The 11,861-nt window shown below is 44.3% G+C and overlaps 1 non-coding gene across 1 annotated transcript; it reads left to right on the top strand.

Annotated features, from left to right (window-relative positions):
- Positions 1 to 628: 628 nt before the first annotated feature.
- Positions 629 to 735, top strand: LOC123455387. Its single transcript, XR_006633876.1, has one exon. It is a non-coding gene; the product is annotated as a U6 spliceosomal RNA (small nuclear RNA).
- The last annotated feature ends 11,126 nt before the right edge of the window (positions 736 to 11,861 follow it).

Genomic DNA, 11,861 nt, shown 5'->3' with positions numbered 1-11,861 from the left:
ACCTAAATATAAAAGGGTTTGAGAAGTATTTAAACAATGCGAGTTAAAAAAACATTCAGTTACTGGCTGGAGAGATGGCTTAGCTGTTGAACGTTTGCCTGTGAAGCCTAAGGACCCCGGTCCGAGGCTTGATTCCCCAGGACCCAAGTGAGCCAGATGCACAAGGGGGTGCAGCATCTGGAGTTGTTTTTCAGTGGCTGGAAGCCCTGGTGAGCCCATTCTCTCTCTCTCTCTCTCCCCCCTTTCTCTCTCTGTCTGTCGTTCTCAAATAAATAAATAAATAAATAAATATAAACAAAAAAAATTTTTTTAATGTTCAGTTACTTGGGGTATTCCATTGTCTGATATAGTTGAAGGTAAGTTTCACCCAGCATTTCTGAAGTCCACATGGTTATACACTCTAAAGTGTGAAGTGAGAAACATGAATTTAAGAGCCCATGGCCTAAAGTTTTGCAGCATATAAGAACCTGGCAGAATTGATTTCCTTCACGCAGAGGAGAGTCTTTGATATGATGTCTTGTTTTTCTTTCAATCAATGAAATCACCTGTTTATCTCCTGAGAGCTCACTGTGAAAAGACTCTATCACCAATTCTGAATTCTAGTTATCATAGTTAAAAATCCCTTATAGTGCTCCCTTCAGCAGCACATACACTAAAGTTGGAATGATACAGAGAGGATTAGCATGGTCCCTGTACGTGGATGACACGCAAATTTATGAAGTATTCCATATTTTTAAGCTTCAATAAATATACCTTCCTCCAAAAAAATTAATTTAAATTTTAAAAAGTCCCCTTTTAAAAAAAAGTAGGCAAGCCTTGGTCAAAAGTAGTAAAGTCATCCTAAACATGAAAAGGATTATGTATATTTAGTGAGTAGCCAACATCCTATTCCATGGTAAATTACCTGGAACTGAGGGTTTCTGGTGTCTGAACATAAAAACTACAGCTTTTAAACTACTGCTGCCTCAGATGTGCTCCGGGCCCACCAAACTAGAGTCTCAGGGAGTCAGGACTCCATGAACAAAGTGGGAATAACTGGTATAGAGGAAAGCGAATGAAAATGAAGAAATAACCAGGACACACTTAGACATTTTTATTAGCATTATTTTGTCAGTTCTGGTACAGACATCAAAACATGAAATAAAGGCTAAACATTGGAGGCCCAAAAATTATCACTTGGAACCAATGTGACTAGAAAGCAAACAAACAAAAACAACACCTGGGGCTGGAGAGATGGTTTAGTGGTTAAGGCACTTGCCTGCAAAGCTTACAGAAGCTTACTGGAGCTGGAAGCCCTGGCGAGCCAGGTTCAATTCCCCAGTACCTGGATGCACATAGTGGCACATGTGTCTAGAGCTCGTTTGCAGTAGCTAGAGGTTCTGGTGTGCCCATTCTCTCTATCTGCCTCTCTCTCTCTCTCTCTCTCTCTCTCACACACACACACACACACACACAAAATAAAAATAAATAAATATGGGGGGAAAAAAAACACCTAAAGACTTTTAAAGAGAATTTAATCACTTACAAAGAGAGCTTTCCAACATGTCAACAGCAGTCCAGAGTAAGACAATATAACGATAAAGATTTCATTTAGATTATTAGTAAAAAGAAAATAGAACTAACAAAAATATGTAGCACCTAGATAACTGTTATCATGAAACTTAGTTTTGACAAATAGCCCAGGTCTGCAGTTTTCCACCTGTAGTCTCAAGTCCAAGCCAAGGGTGACCTGGTGTGTGGTGATAAAGGGGACTACTCAAGAGAACCACGGGACTTCCAGCCTGCTCTAACTGAAGCAGATCCACTTTTTTCTCATTTTCAATATTGGTCTTCTGCATACATTTCTACTTGTGGAAAGCATTTGGCTGCTAACAAACACTCACTGTTTATAAACTTGTAGCCTAGACAAAACGTACCTTAGGAGTAGCTGGTTCCTTGTGCTCTCCAAAGGAACTTTATTCATTCACTCATTCTATGTTTACTGAGGACCCACAATATATGAAACTGACTTGAAATTTCCTGAGCACTTACTAGGAGCTGCTATTGTGTTGAAATCTTACTTTTACCTCATCTGATCAGTTGTAAATGCCGTTCAAGGAAGGCATCACCCCCGTTTTACATAAAGAATAACAGTGCAAGAACTTTACTACATCTCACAAATACTGAGAGCTATAGCTATCATTTGAAAGTTTTTCCAGCCTAATTTTAAAGCTCCATTTTTCTTTCTAACAAACCATGCATTTCTTAACACACGGGATTAAGTGATGGCATCTGAGATCACAGCCATCGTGTTGATGTTCATGACTCACAAAGATGTTGATGATGGTGAATACAGATGAGGAAATGAGGGAGATGTTACTGTTGGTGGCAATGGTGCATTTGGGGTGTAACTGATTCTGGTGATGGAGGTGGAGCTCTTACCGTAAGGGTTTATCTTTCTGTCAACTGCAATGGAGTGACCAGGACCAGAATTGGCTAGATGTCCAAAATTCAAAGATTACTCATTCCTTTTGTTCAGCCAGAGATGAGTTAGCCTCACGCTGGGTCTGGGTGTATTTGAGGGTGTGGAAATGAAGGAGAGACGTGCAGAGAAGAGACCTGGAATGCACTGTATGCCTGGCCATTTTCCCTCCATTTGGGGGGCAGAATTGCTTTTCTCCTATGTGTGTCAAACAGGTGCCAATAGGTCAGACTTAGGCTTGTGTAGAAAGTATGGAAGCAGGGTCAGGCCGTGCTGATCTCTGGCTGCATTAGCCGAAGGCTGTAAAATGAGATGAGATGCTTTGCATGGTAGACACAAAAGTTCTTATTCCTTGTCTTTTGTTATAGTTACGGACATGTATCTTGCACCAGGATCTGATTGTTGCTAAATATTTCCCAATGAATTCTAGGTTCGTGTAACAGAGCCAACAAGCCCCATCTTGTAGAACCGCTAACCTACGTAGAGGACCCCCACATATTCGAGGATACTACTAGAGCAACAAGTCCCCTATCTTCATTAAAATATGACACAGGCAAATTATAAAATACAACATTTTCAGATTATACAAGATGAGACAGAGAACATGATATCATAGGCTATGAAGTAAACATGCTTATTTTAATAAGATCTGTTTCCATTTCAGAGCTGCATGAAATTTACAAGAGTGTGTCCCAATGAGATGTCCAAATTTCGAAATTATTCATGTACCCGAAGCACCAGAATAAGTGATTATTCTATTTATGATGCTGGTTCTACCCAAGTAAAAATGCATCATACACACATCCAAATTTTGGACTGATAAATAGAAGATTATTATCATTATAATTTATGCAAATGCTATCCCTATTCATGGGAAGGTAATTTGTATCTTTTAGTCTATGCTAATTATCCCGCAAATAGACTACAAGTAATCATGGTAGAGAATCTCATTTACTAGCTGAAACCTGACTTGCTTAAAGGGCCAACTCTTTTTAAAGTTTTATAAAATATTTTATTATTTATTTATTTATTCGAGAAAGAGAGAGAGGTGCAGGGAAGAGGCATATCGAGAGGAAGAGAGAATGGGCATGCCAGGGCCACCAGCCACCACAAATGAACTCCAGAAACATGCACCCTTTGTGCATCTGGCTTTTGTGGGTCCTGGGGAATCGAACCAGAGTCCTTAGGCTTCACAGGCAAATGCCTGAACTGCTAAGCCATTTCCTCAGTCCAGGACTTACTCTTCTCATTGTATAAAACCTAAAAGGACTGACATCATATATTTTCCAGTGCTTTAAAAATAAAAACTCTGATGTTCTAAAAATTACATTTCTAAAGGTTTGGTAGGTATAAGACAAAGCAGGATCTCCACGGGTAATTTTAGAATTTACCGAGCATATTTGTCTTAGTGATAGTCCTTGGGAGGAGAAATGGACATATTTTCTGAAATGAGAATGCCAATCCGAGGTCACCAGAGTTCCATCACCAGATTGCCTGATTCAGTGCTGGTGGCGGACAATTAATCTGCTTTTCTAAAGAGCTCTCAGGTGACGTTGACGTGGCTGACTGCAGAACTGCACTTTGAGAAGCAGTCCTCTGTGGAGTGACTGTGGACCACAGGCGTAGCCAGTCTCAACTACTGGGACCCATCTTGTGGCGGAGAGTGGACATAGCCCTCTGCCATATGTCCCTTGTCCAGTTTGTCTTTGCTTCTGCCAAATACGCTAGGGATCCTGCCAACCAGGGATTCTTATGCATATAGATTCTCTTGTTTGCTGGCTCAAACATGACCAAGGAGAGGCCTGTGTGTTCGAATCCCACGGGAGCCTGTTGCAATCAACCCACTACTGGGCCCACATAGGCCAGGGTCTTGGCAGTCTCCTAACTCAGCCAGTGGACAGAATTCTTTTCTAGTTTTCTCTTTCCACTTAAGGTGTATGTCTTCAAGGGTTGTTGCATTAGGTGACACACATATTTTGTTGTCTGTTATTTCTGCTCTTTACTGCTTTTGTTCAACTCCCTTTGGGTTTCACTGGTTATTCTTCATCTAATCACTCAACATGGTTGCTTAGCAAATTGAATCTTCACTTTCACATCTGGCCTAACACACAGAGGTTGGGATTTTCACCTGCATCAGTCTCTTTCCAAGTAGCAATGAAATCCCAAACCCCTTGATTGGGAAAATCCAAGGCGTGCTCAAGCGACCAAACCCGTGAGTATTGACGGCTATGACTTTCCGCTTTGCTGTTGTGGCCTTTCCTCTTGGAAACTTCCTTCTGCTTCTCATCAGCTCAGACTTGTGTTTCAAAATCTGCTTGCTACACCTGATGGATAACTGCTAGGCATTTTGCAGTAAGAAGTACCTCAGGGGCTGGCGAGATGGCTTAGCAGTTAAGCGCTTGCCTGTGAAGCCTAAGGACCCCAGTTCGAGGCTTGATTCCCCAGGACCCACGTTAGCCAGATGCACAAGGGGGCACACACATCTGGAGTTTGTTTGCTGTGGCTGGAGGCCTTGGTGCACCCATTCTCTCTCTCTCTGACTCTTTCTCTCTCTATCACTCTCAACTAAATTAATAAAAATGAACAAAATTTTTTGAAAAGTATCTCAGGACCTTCTCTCATATTGCTAGAACTGGATGAATGAGATGATAAAATGCTAATGCATATATTATGCCCAACAAACTGCCTCTCTACACACTTGTGCTTATGCCCATATGTTTAGAGCTATTCATGCTTTTGGTTGCTGAAGTTTCTCTCTTCAAATGGTGGTGACCAATGGGGAGACTCAAAACTCACCCAAGTGCTGAGAAAAAGCAACAGCGGAGGAGTGTTCAGCCCTCTATGATACCTCCTTAGGCTCAGGGACCATTTCCGAAGAGGTGGTGGAAAGAATGTAAGAGTCAAGGACTGGAGAGATGGCTTGGTGGTTAAGCGCTGGTCTGTGAAGCCTAAGGACCCCGATTCAAGGCTTGATTCTCCAGTACATAAGCCAGATGCACAAGGTGGCACATGAGTCTGGAGTTTGTTTGCAGTGGCTGGAGGGCTCTGATGGGCCCATTCTCTCTCTCTTTCTGTCTGCCTCTTTCTCTCTCTGTCTGTTGCTCTCAAATAAATAAAACTTAAAAAAAGGGCTGGAGAGATGGCTTAGCGGTTAAGCGCTTGCCTGTGAAGCCTAAGGACCCCGGTTCGAGGCTCGGTTCCCCAGGTCCCACGTTAGCCAGATGCACAAGGGGGCGCACGCGTCTGGAGTTCGTTTGCAGAGGCTGGAAGCCCTGGCGCGCCCATTCTCTCTCTCTCCCTCTATCTGTCTTTCTCTCTGTGTCTGTCGCTCTCAAATAAATAAATAAAAAATTTAAAAAAAAAAGAATGTAAGAGCAAAAGGAAGGGGAGAGGGTACTTATAATACTCTCTTCCAGATGTAAAGTAACCATGGTATTCATGACCTCATTGGAGCTGGTGTATCTACACCAGCCCTGCATAGTAGGAGGGGAAAATGATGACTTCAAGATAGAAGAGACTCGTTTGAAAGAATAAGGGATTCAGTGGAGGAGAGATTTGGAAGAGGAAAGAGGGAAGGTAGTGGGAAGGGGATTATGATCATGATGTCTATATCTGTATGATGTCTATATTTATAAACGTTGTCAATAAAAAGTTAAAAATGCTAATGCCTGTAGTAGCACATAGCTCAGTGCCTACCTGCTGGGAAGTTCTTGGTGAATAGTAGCTGTCGCCATTATTAGTACCATTCAGTTTACACAGCTAGATCTCAGTGACCCGCTTGAGGTAGAGATAAGGAATAGAAAACTACAGGAAACAAAGGTTGCCAGTAGGAATAGTGGTTTAAAAAGAAAAGGAAAAAAAAAAAGGAAGGATCATGGGGAATTCTAATGTGAATAAGGACTGTGATAACTAGTTCAAATGACTAAACTCAGCGTCAACTTCGTTGGATCTAGTATCCCCTCGGAGATAAATACCTGGGTCTGTATCGAGGGGGTCAGAGAGTAGGTTAACCTAGGAGGAAATACCTATCCTAACTGCGTGGAGGAGGCGCCATCCTATGAGCTGGGGTCTCAGACTGAACAAAAAGTAGAAATATGGGCTGAAGAGATGGCTTAGCAGTTAAGGTACTTGCCTGAAAAGCCTAAGGACCCAGGTTCGACTCCCCAGGACCCACACAAGCCAGATGCACAAGGTGACCTGTGTGCACAGGTAGTGCGTGCACACAAGGTGGTACACATGTCTGGAGTTTGTTTTCAGTGGCTAAGGCCATGGTGTGCCAATTCTCTCTCCCCTCTCTCTCTCATAAAGAGTGGAGAGCTGGCTCTGCATCAGCATCGACGGCTCTCTACCTCGCGATTGCAATGTTCCTGGCTCCTTCTTGCTCCTGCCACCGTGCCTTCCCCATCATGATGTACTGTATCCCTTCGTTTTGATTTTCTTGTTTTCATTATTTTATTTTATTTTAGAAAGAGAGAGAGAAAGATACAGAGAGACACACAGAATCGGTGCACCAGGGCCTCAGCCACTGCAGTCGAACTCCAGGCGCTTGCATGTGTGACCTTGCGCTTGCCTCACCTTTGTGCCTCTGGCTTACGTGAGATCTGGAGAGCTGAACCTGGGTCCTTAGACTTCTCAGGCACGCGCCTTAACCACTCAGCCATCTCTCCAGTCCATGCACTCTATCCCTTAGAACTGTGGGCCAAAATAAACCCTTATGTCCTTATACTGCGTCTCCTCACGTATCTAGCTACAGCAACAAGGAAAGGTAATCACCGGTTGAGGATTTTTTTATTTTATGTGTTCACTGAATAGACATAGAAAACTGATCCAATCAAGAGAAAATTCCTTAGAAGTGATAATTCCTGGAATCAAATTCAGCACTGCCAAAAGTAGCTGCTAAGGCTTGACTAGCAGAACTCTAGGGCCACCATTCAATGGACCCACATGTCACAGTGGTTGTCTCCAGACTGAGAACACGCTCCACAGGACATGCTGAGGAACTTATCTTGGCAAAGTTAGAAAGGAGGACAGGACATGGAAACCGAGTTAGATCCTTTTTAAGGAAGTCACTAGGAGCGGCCTTATTGCCTCACAGGCGAATTCCTTATGATCAAAGTAAAGCTGAGGAGGCAGGCTCAGCACAACTTTCTGTTTCCCACTGGTACTGCTTTAGCTCAGAGCCATGGGATTCTCCAAAGAGTCAGGTGGATAAAATCACATACTCAGTCCAGCTTTACAATTTGAGACCCAAGAGCCAAATACTGGATTTCCAAAAGCAGTACCTCATGGGTTTTCTAGCTTCTCCTCCTTCTCTTCTTCCCTTGTTCTTCTTCTGTATATTCTTTTGTAATGTCTTTCCCCTTTGCTATAACTTTATAAAAATTATTTTTATTTATTTATTTATTTGACAGAGAAAGAGGGAGAGAGAGGGTGAGAGAATAAAAGCACCAGGGCCTCCAGACATTGCAAACAAACTCCAGATGTGTGCACCCTCTTGTGCATCTGGCTAACGTGGGTCCTGGAGAATCAAACCTAGGTCCTTTGGCCTTTCAAGCAAACATTTTAACCAATAAGCCAGCCCTCCAGCCCTCCTATGACTTTTCTAGAAAAAAATATTCTTATTTATTTATGAGAGATAGAGAAAGAGAATGGGTGTGTCAGGACCTCTAGTCATTGCAAAAGGGCTCCAGACACATGCGCATCTAGCTTATGTGGGTTCTGAAGGATCAAACCTGGGTCCTTAGGGTTTGTAGGGCAGAGCCTTAACTGATAAGCCATTTCCCCAGCCACCTTTTCAGTGACTTTTATCATATCCCATCTCTGACTATATTTCTTCCATGTTCCCACAGTGAACAAAGGCCACTTTCTTTACCACGATGTTATCTCTTCAGATCTGTTTTTTTAAAATATTTTTATTTCTTTATTTGACAGGGAGAAAGAGAGAGAATGTGTGTGTGAGAGAGAGAACAGGTGCACTAGGGCCTCCAGCTGCTGCAAAGTCCAGATGCACGTGTCACCTTGTACATCTGGCTTATGTGGGTGCTAGGGAATCAAACCTGGGCCCTTTGGCTCTGCAGGCAATCACCTCAACTGCTAAGCCATCCCTCCAGCCCCAGATCTGGTTGGGTTCTAAGGTGGAGGCTATATAGTCATTAGTAGTTTGGCAGGAACCTTCAGGCAAATTATCAAAGCAGTGGATCTAGAAAACAGGTTAGGCCTGTTCTCGCCACCACGTGAGAGCCAGTTATCAGAAAACATGACACAGGTAGACCAAGCAGGAATGAGGAAGCTTGAGTCCCCACCCTGTGCTCACAGCCTCTTTGGGTTACTCATGTGTACCCGGCCCAGGGACAAGCTTGGCCTTCAGCTGAGAGTGGGAACCTGGCCCCAGAGTTAAGAGGCCTGCACCATGGGTATAGCCCAGGGGGTCCTGGTTGCAATATCATGCTTGTCTCCTCTGTCCTGTTCTGGGGAAGCAAGAAGAAACGATGATCTCCCCTATGGAACCCCTCTTCAATGAGAGTGTGAGAGGAAGCCTGAGAGGGGAGTGACCCCCTTACACAGCCGGTGCTATGGCTCCTTGCATCAGGCCTTTGGGTCAGCTGGTGGGGGGTTGGGGTGTGAGTGAGTCTTCTCTCTTCAGTGCAAAGCCCTTCAGAAAGATATGGCCAGGTCATTTCTGAGGTAGCCTAGAGGATAGCCACTCTGTGTCCCAAATGCAATGGGCATTTAGAACCAGGAAAGAGGGAGCTGTAGAGAACTGATATGAATGCTTTAAGATGCCAGTCTGGGCCAGAGAGGCCAAGCCCAAGTCATTCATTGGCATCCTTTTCTGTGCAGCACTGAGGAGACAAGTCAGTGAGGAAGATACTTGTCCTTGTGACCATATAAAGATGGAAGTCAATCCAAGAGACATCCACAGGAGGAGTTTGGCCATCCTGTGATGACTTGGCCACCAGGATGGTGTTTTTGCTCTCTGAGATCCCCTAAGAGCTCACGAGGCTGGCCAGCGCTTCTTCACTACCTCTGGACTTGTCGGGAGTCTGTGAGGAGGAACGGGGCAGGTGCTGGGCGCTCTGGTAATTCTGTTCCAATCTTTTGAGGTCATAATTGTGGCACATGAGCTTTGCGGGAAAAGAGAAGGAAGGAAGTAACAAGTGGAACCCTCCCGCCAGGATTCTAGTCCACACTGAATGCAGATAGGGCTTGTCGGATGATGAGAAAGTTACTCCGCAAAGTGTATTCCACAGCCAAGAACAATTGACAGAGCGCTTAGACTGTGCATTAGTCATATAGTTAAGATATGTGCAGGGTAGCTGAGATGAATTTCTGCAAACCATTTTAAGAAGCAAGCCGCATCCAGCCTGTTTGGTGCTCACGATATCACCATTTTCAGTGTTCGCTGTGAGCTCAGCTCTCTGTGCAAATGATCCCGTTTAATTTCACAGCCTACTGACGAGGCAGGCATTGCTATTGCCTCCAATTCTATAGATGAGGCTTAAAACAGTCCAAAAACTCATCTGAGGTCACATGAGTAGTGGAGGCAGAATGCTAAACCCGTTCTGAGCTCACACCCAGCCTTTCAACTATGACCCTGGTTGGTGGAAGCTAACATCTCCATTTCACAGTGGGGGAGGGGGGGGAGATTTAGCTGGGCTAAATTACATGAAATGGTTGATGTTCTACCATCTTGGACTTACAAAGATGAGGTCATATGCTACAACTTAACTGAATTAATGAATATCATCATCTCAATTATTGCATCCTCCTAAGTCTTTAAACATACATTCTTTGCATTTCTTCACTCGGTCTTGGCATAAATGTTTAAGTTATCCCCACACGTCTAAAGGTTACCACTCTTTTTGGTCTATTTTCACTTTTGGGGTTGGCCAGGGCTCGTGTAACAAAGGTGCATGGTACCATTTCTAAAGAGTACCTTGAGACTGGGCGTGGTGGTGCACGCCTTTAATCCCAGCACTCAGGAGGCAGAGGTAGGAGGCTCACCAAGAGTTCGAGGCCACTCTGAGGCTACCTAGTGAATTCCAGGTCAGCAAAAAATGAATACCATAATAGAGGTCTTCGGTTCCTGAGACAAGCTTCTATGAGACTGTAGAAGATGGGAAGCAGGAAAGATTTTTGGACTGTGGGAGCGAGCTGAGCCTTCCGGGAAGAGGCAATCCCACTTGAGTTAAAGGCACGCACCACAATGCCCCCCCGCCATTTGTACAATTTCTGCTTCCTCTTAGTCACCAGGATCTGTTGATTCTACCTGGTGGACAGTCACTAGTCCTCTGTGCCCTCTGTCCACTCTGCTGCATTCAAGCAGGCATATCATGTCGTGCTTGGATTTCTCACAGCAGGAATCCCTATCTGTTTCTAGGCATGCCTTTCTAGTCCATCCCACATGGACATTTGGGGAGGGTCTGAGTGGGTCACTTCATTGCTTACCCTGAGTAAATGTCACTCTGGAAGGGACAAATCCTAATCTCTGTGACATTCTGTGATTACTCCCACAGCCTCTCCTACTCCCCAATCAAAGCTGTCTACTCTAGGCAGGGTGTGGTGGTGCATGCCTTTAATCCCAGCATTTAGGAGGCTGAGGTAGGAGGATCACTGTGAGTTTGAGGCCAACCTGAGACTGCATAGTGAATTCCAAGTTAGCCTGGACTAAAGTGAGACCCTACCTAAAAAAAAAAAAAGAAAAAGAAATTGTACAAATGATCACTGTGTTTAGAATTTACAAAAACACTCAGCCCCTCTCTCTCGTCTTAATATAATTTAGATATGGAGTTCCCCTCAGAGACCCTGGATTGAAAGTTTTGTACCAGTTTATGGCACTTCTAGGAAGTGGTGGAAGCTTGAGGAGGTGGAGCCTCGTGGAAGGCAGTGAGGTCACTGGGGGCATATCCTTGAAGCATACCATAGGCCCTGGTCTCCTCCTCTCCCAGTTTGTCTTCTGGCCTCCACCAATTGAACAGGCCTCCCCTGCCTCACGCTCTCACGATATGCTGTGAGGCCGCAGGGCTGAAGCAACAGGTGGAGTCACTGTGAACTGAAACCTCTGCAACTATGAGCCAAGGTAGACTTTCTCTTTATATGAGAAAGAGCTGTGCCTTTGGGTTTCAGTATTTATTAGGCTGCGGTATATGACTAACAACACCCTCAGAAGTAAGGCAGATGAACCCTCTAACAGCAAGGGCATCAGCAGGCCACATTGCTATTCCCTCCTTGTTCTAAGAAAGAACAAGGAAGGACTCAGTCAGCTTGTCTTCACTGTTTACCACAGGGAGTATTCCCATGCTGGACAGGGCCAGTACTTTGGAATACAGACTTGCCAGCCCCCATTCTTAATGATGACCACCACACTTTCTATGTCAAGGACAAACCCAATTCATATAGT

The sequence above is a fragment of the Jaculus jaculus genome, chromosome 16, assembly GCF_020740685.1.
Source record: "Jaculus jaculus isolate mJacJac1 chromosome 16, mJacJac1.mat.Y.cur, whole genome shotgun sequence".
In the NCBI taxonomy this organism is placed as follows: Eukaryota; Metazoa; Chordata; class Mammalia; order Rodentia; family Dipodidae; genus Jaculus; species Jaculus jaculus.
The sequence above is the reverse complement of the archived record's forward strand: the minus strand, read 5'-3'. Positions and strand labels throughout refer to the sequence as shown.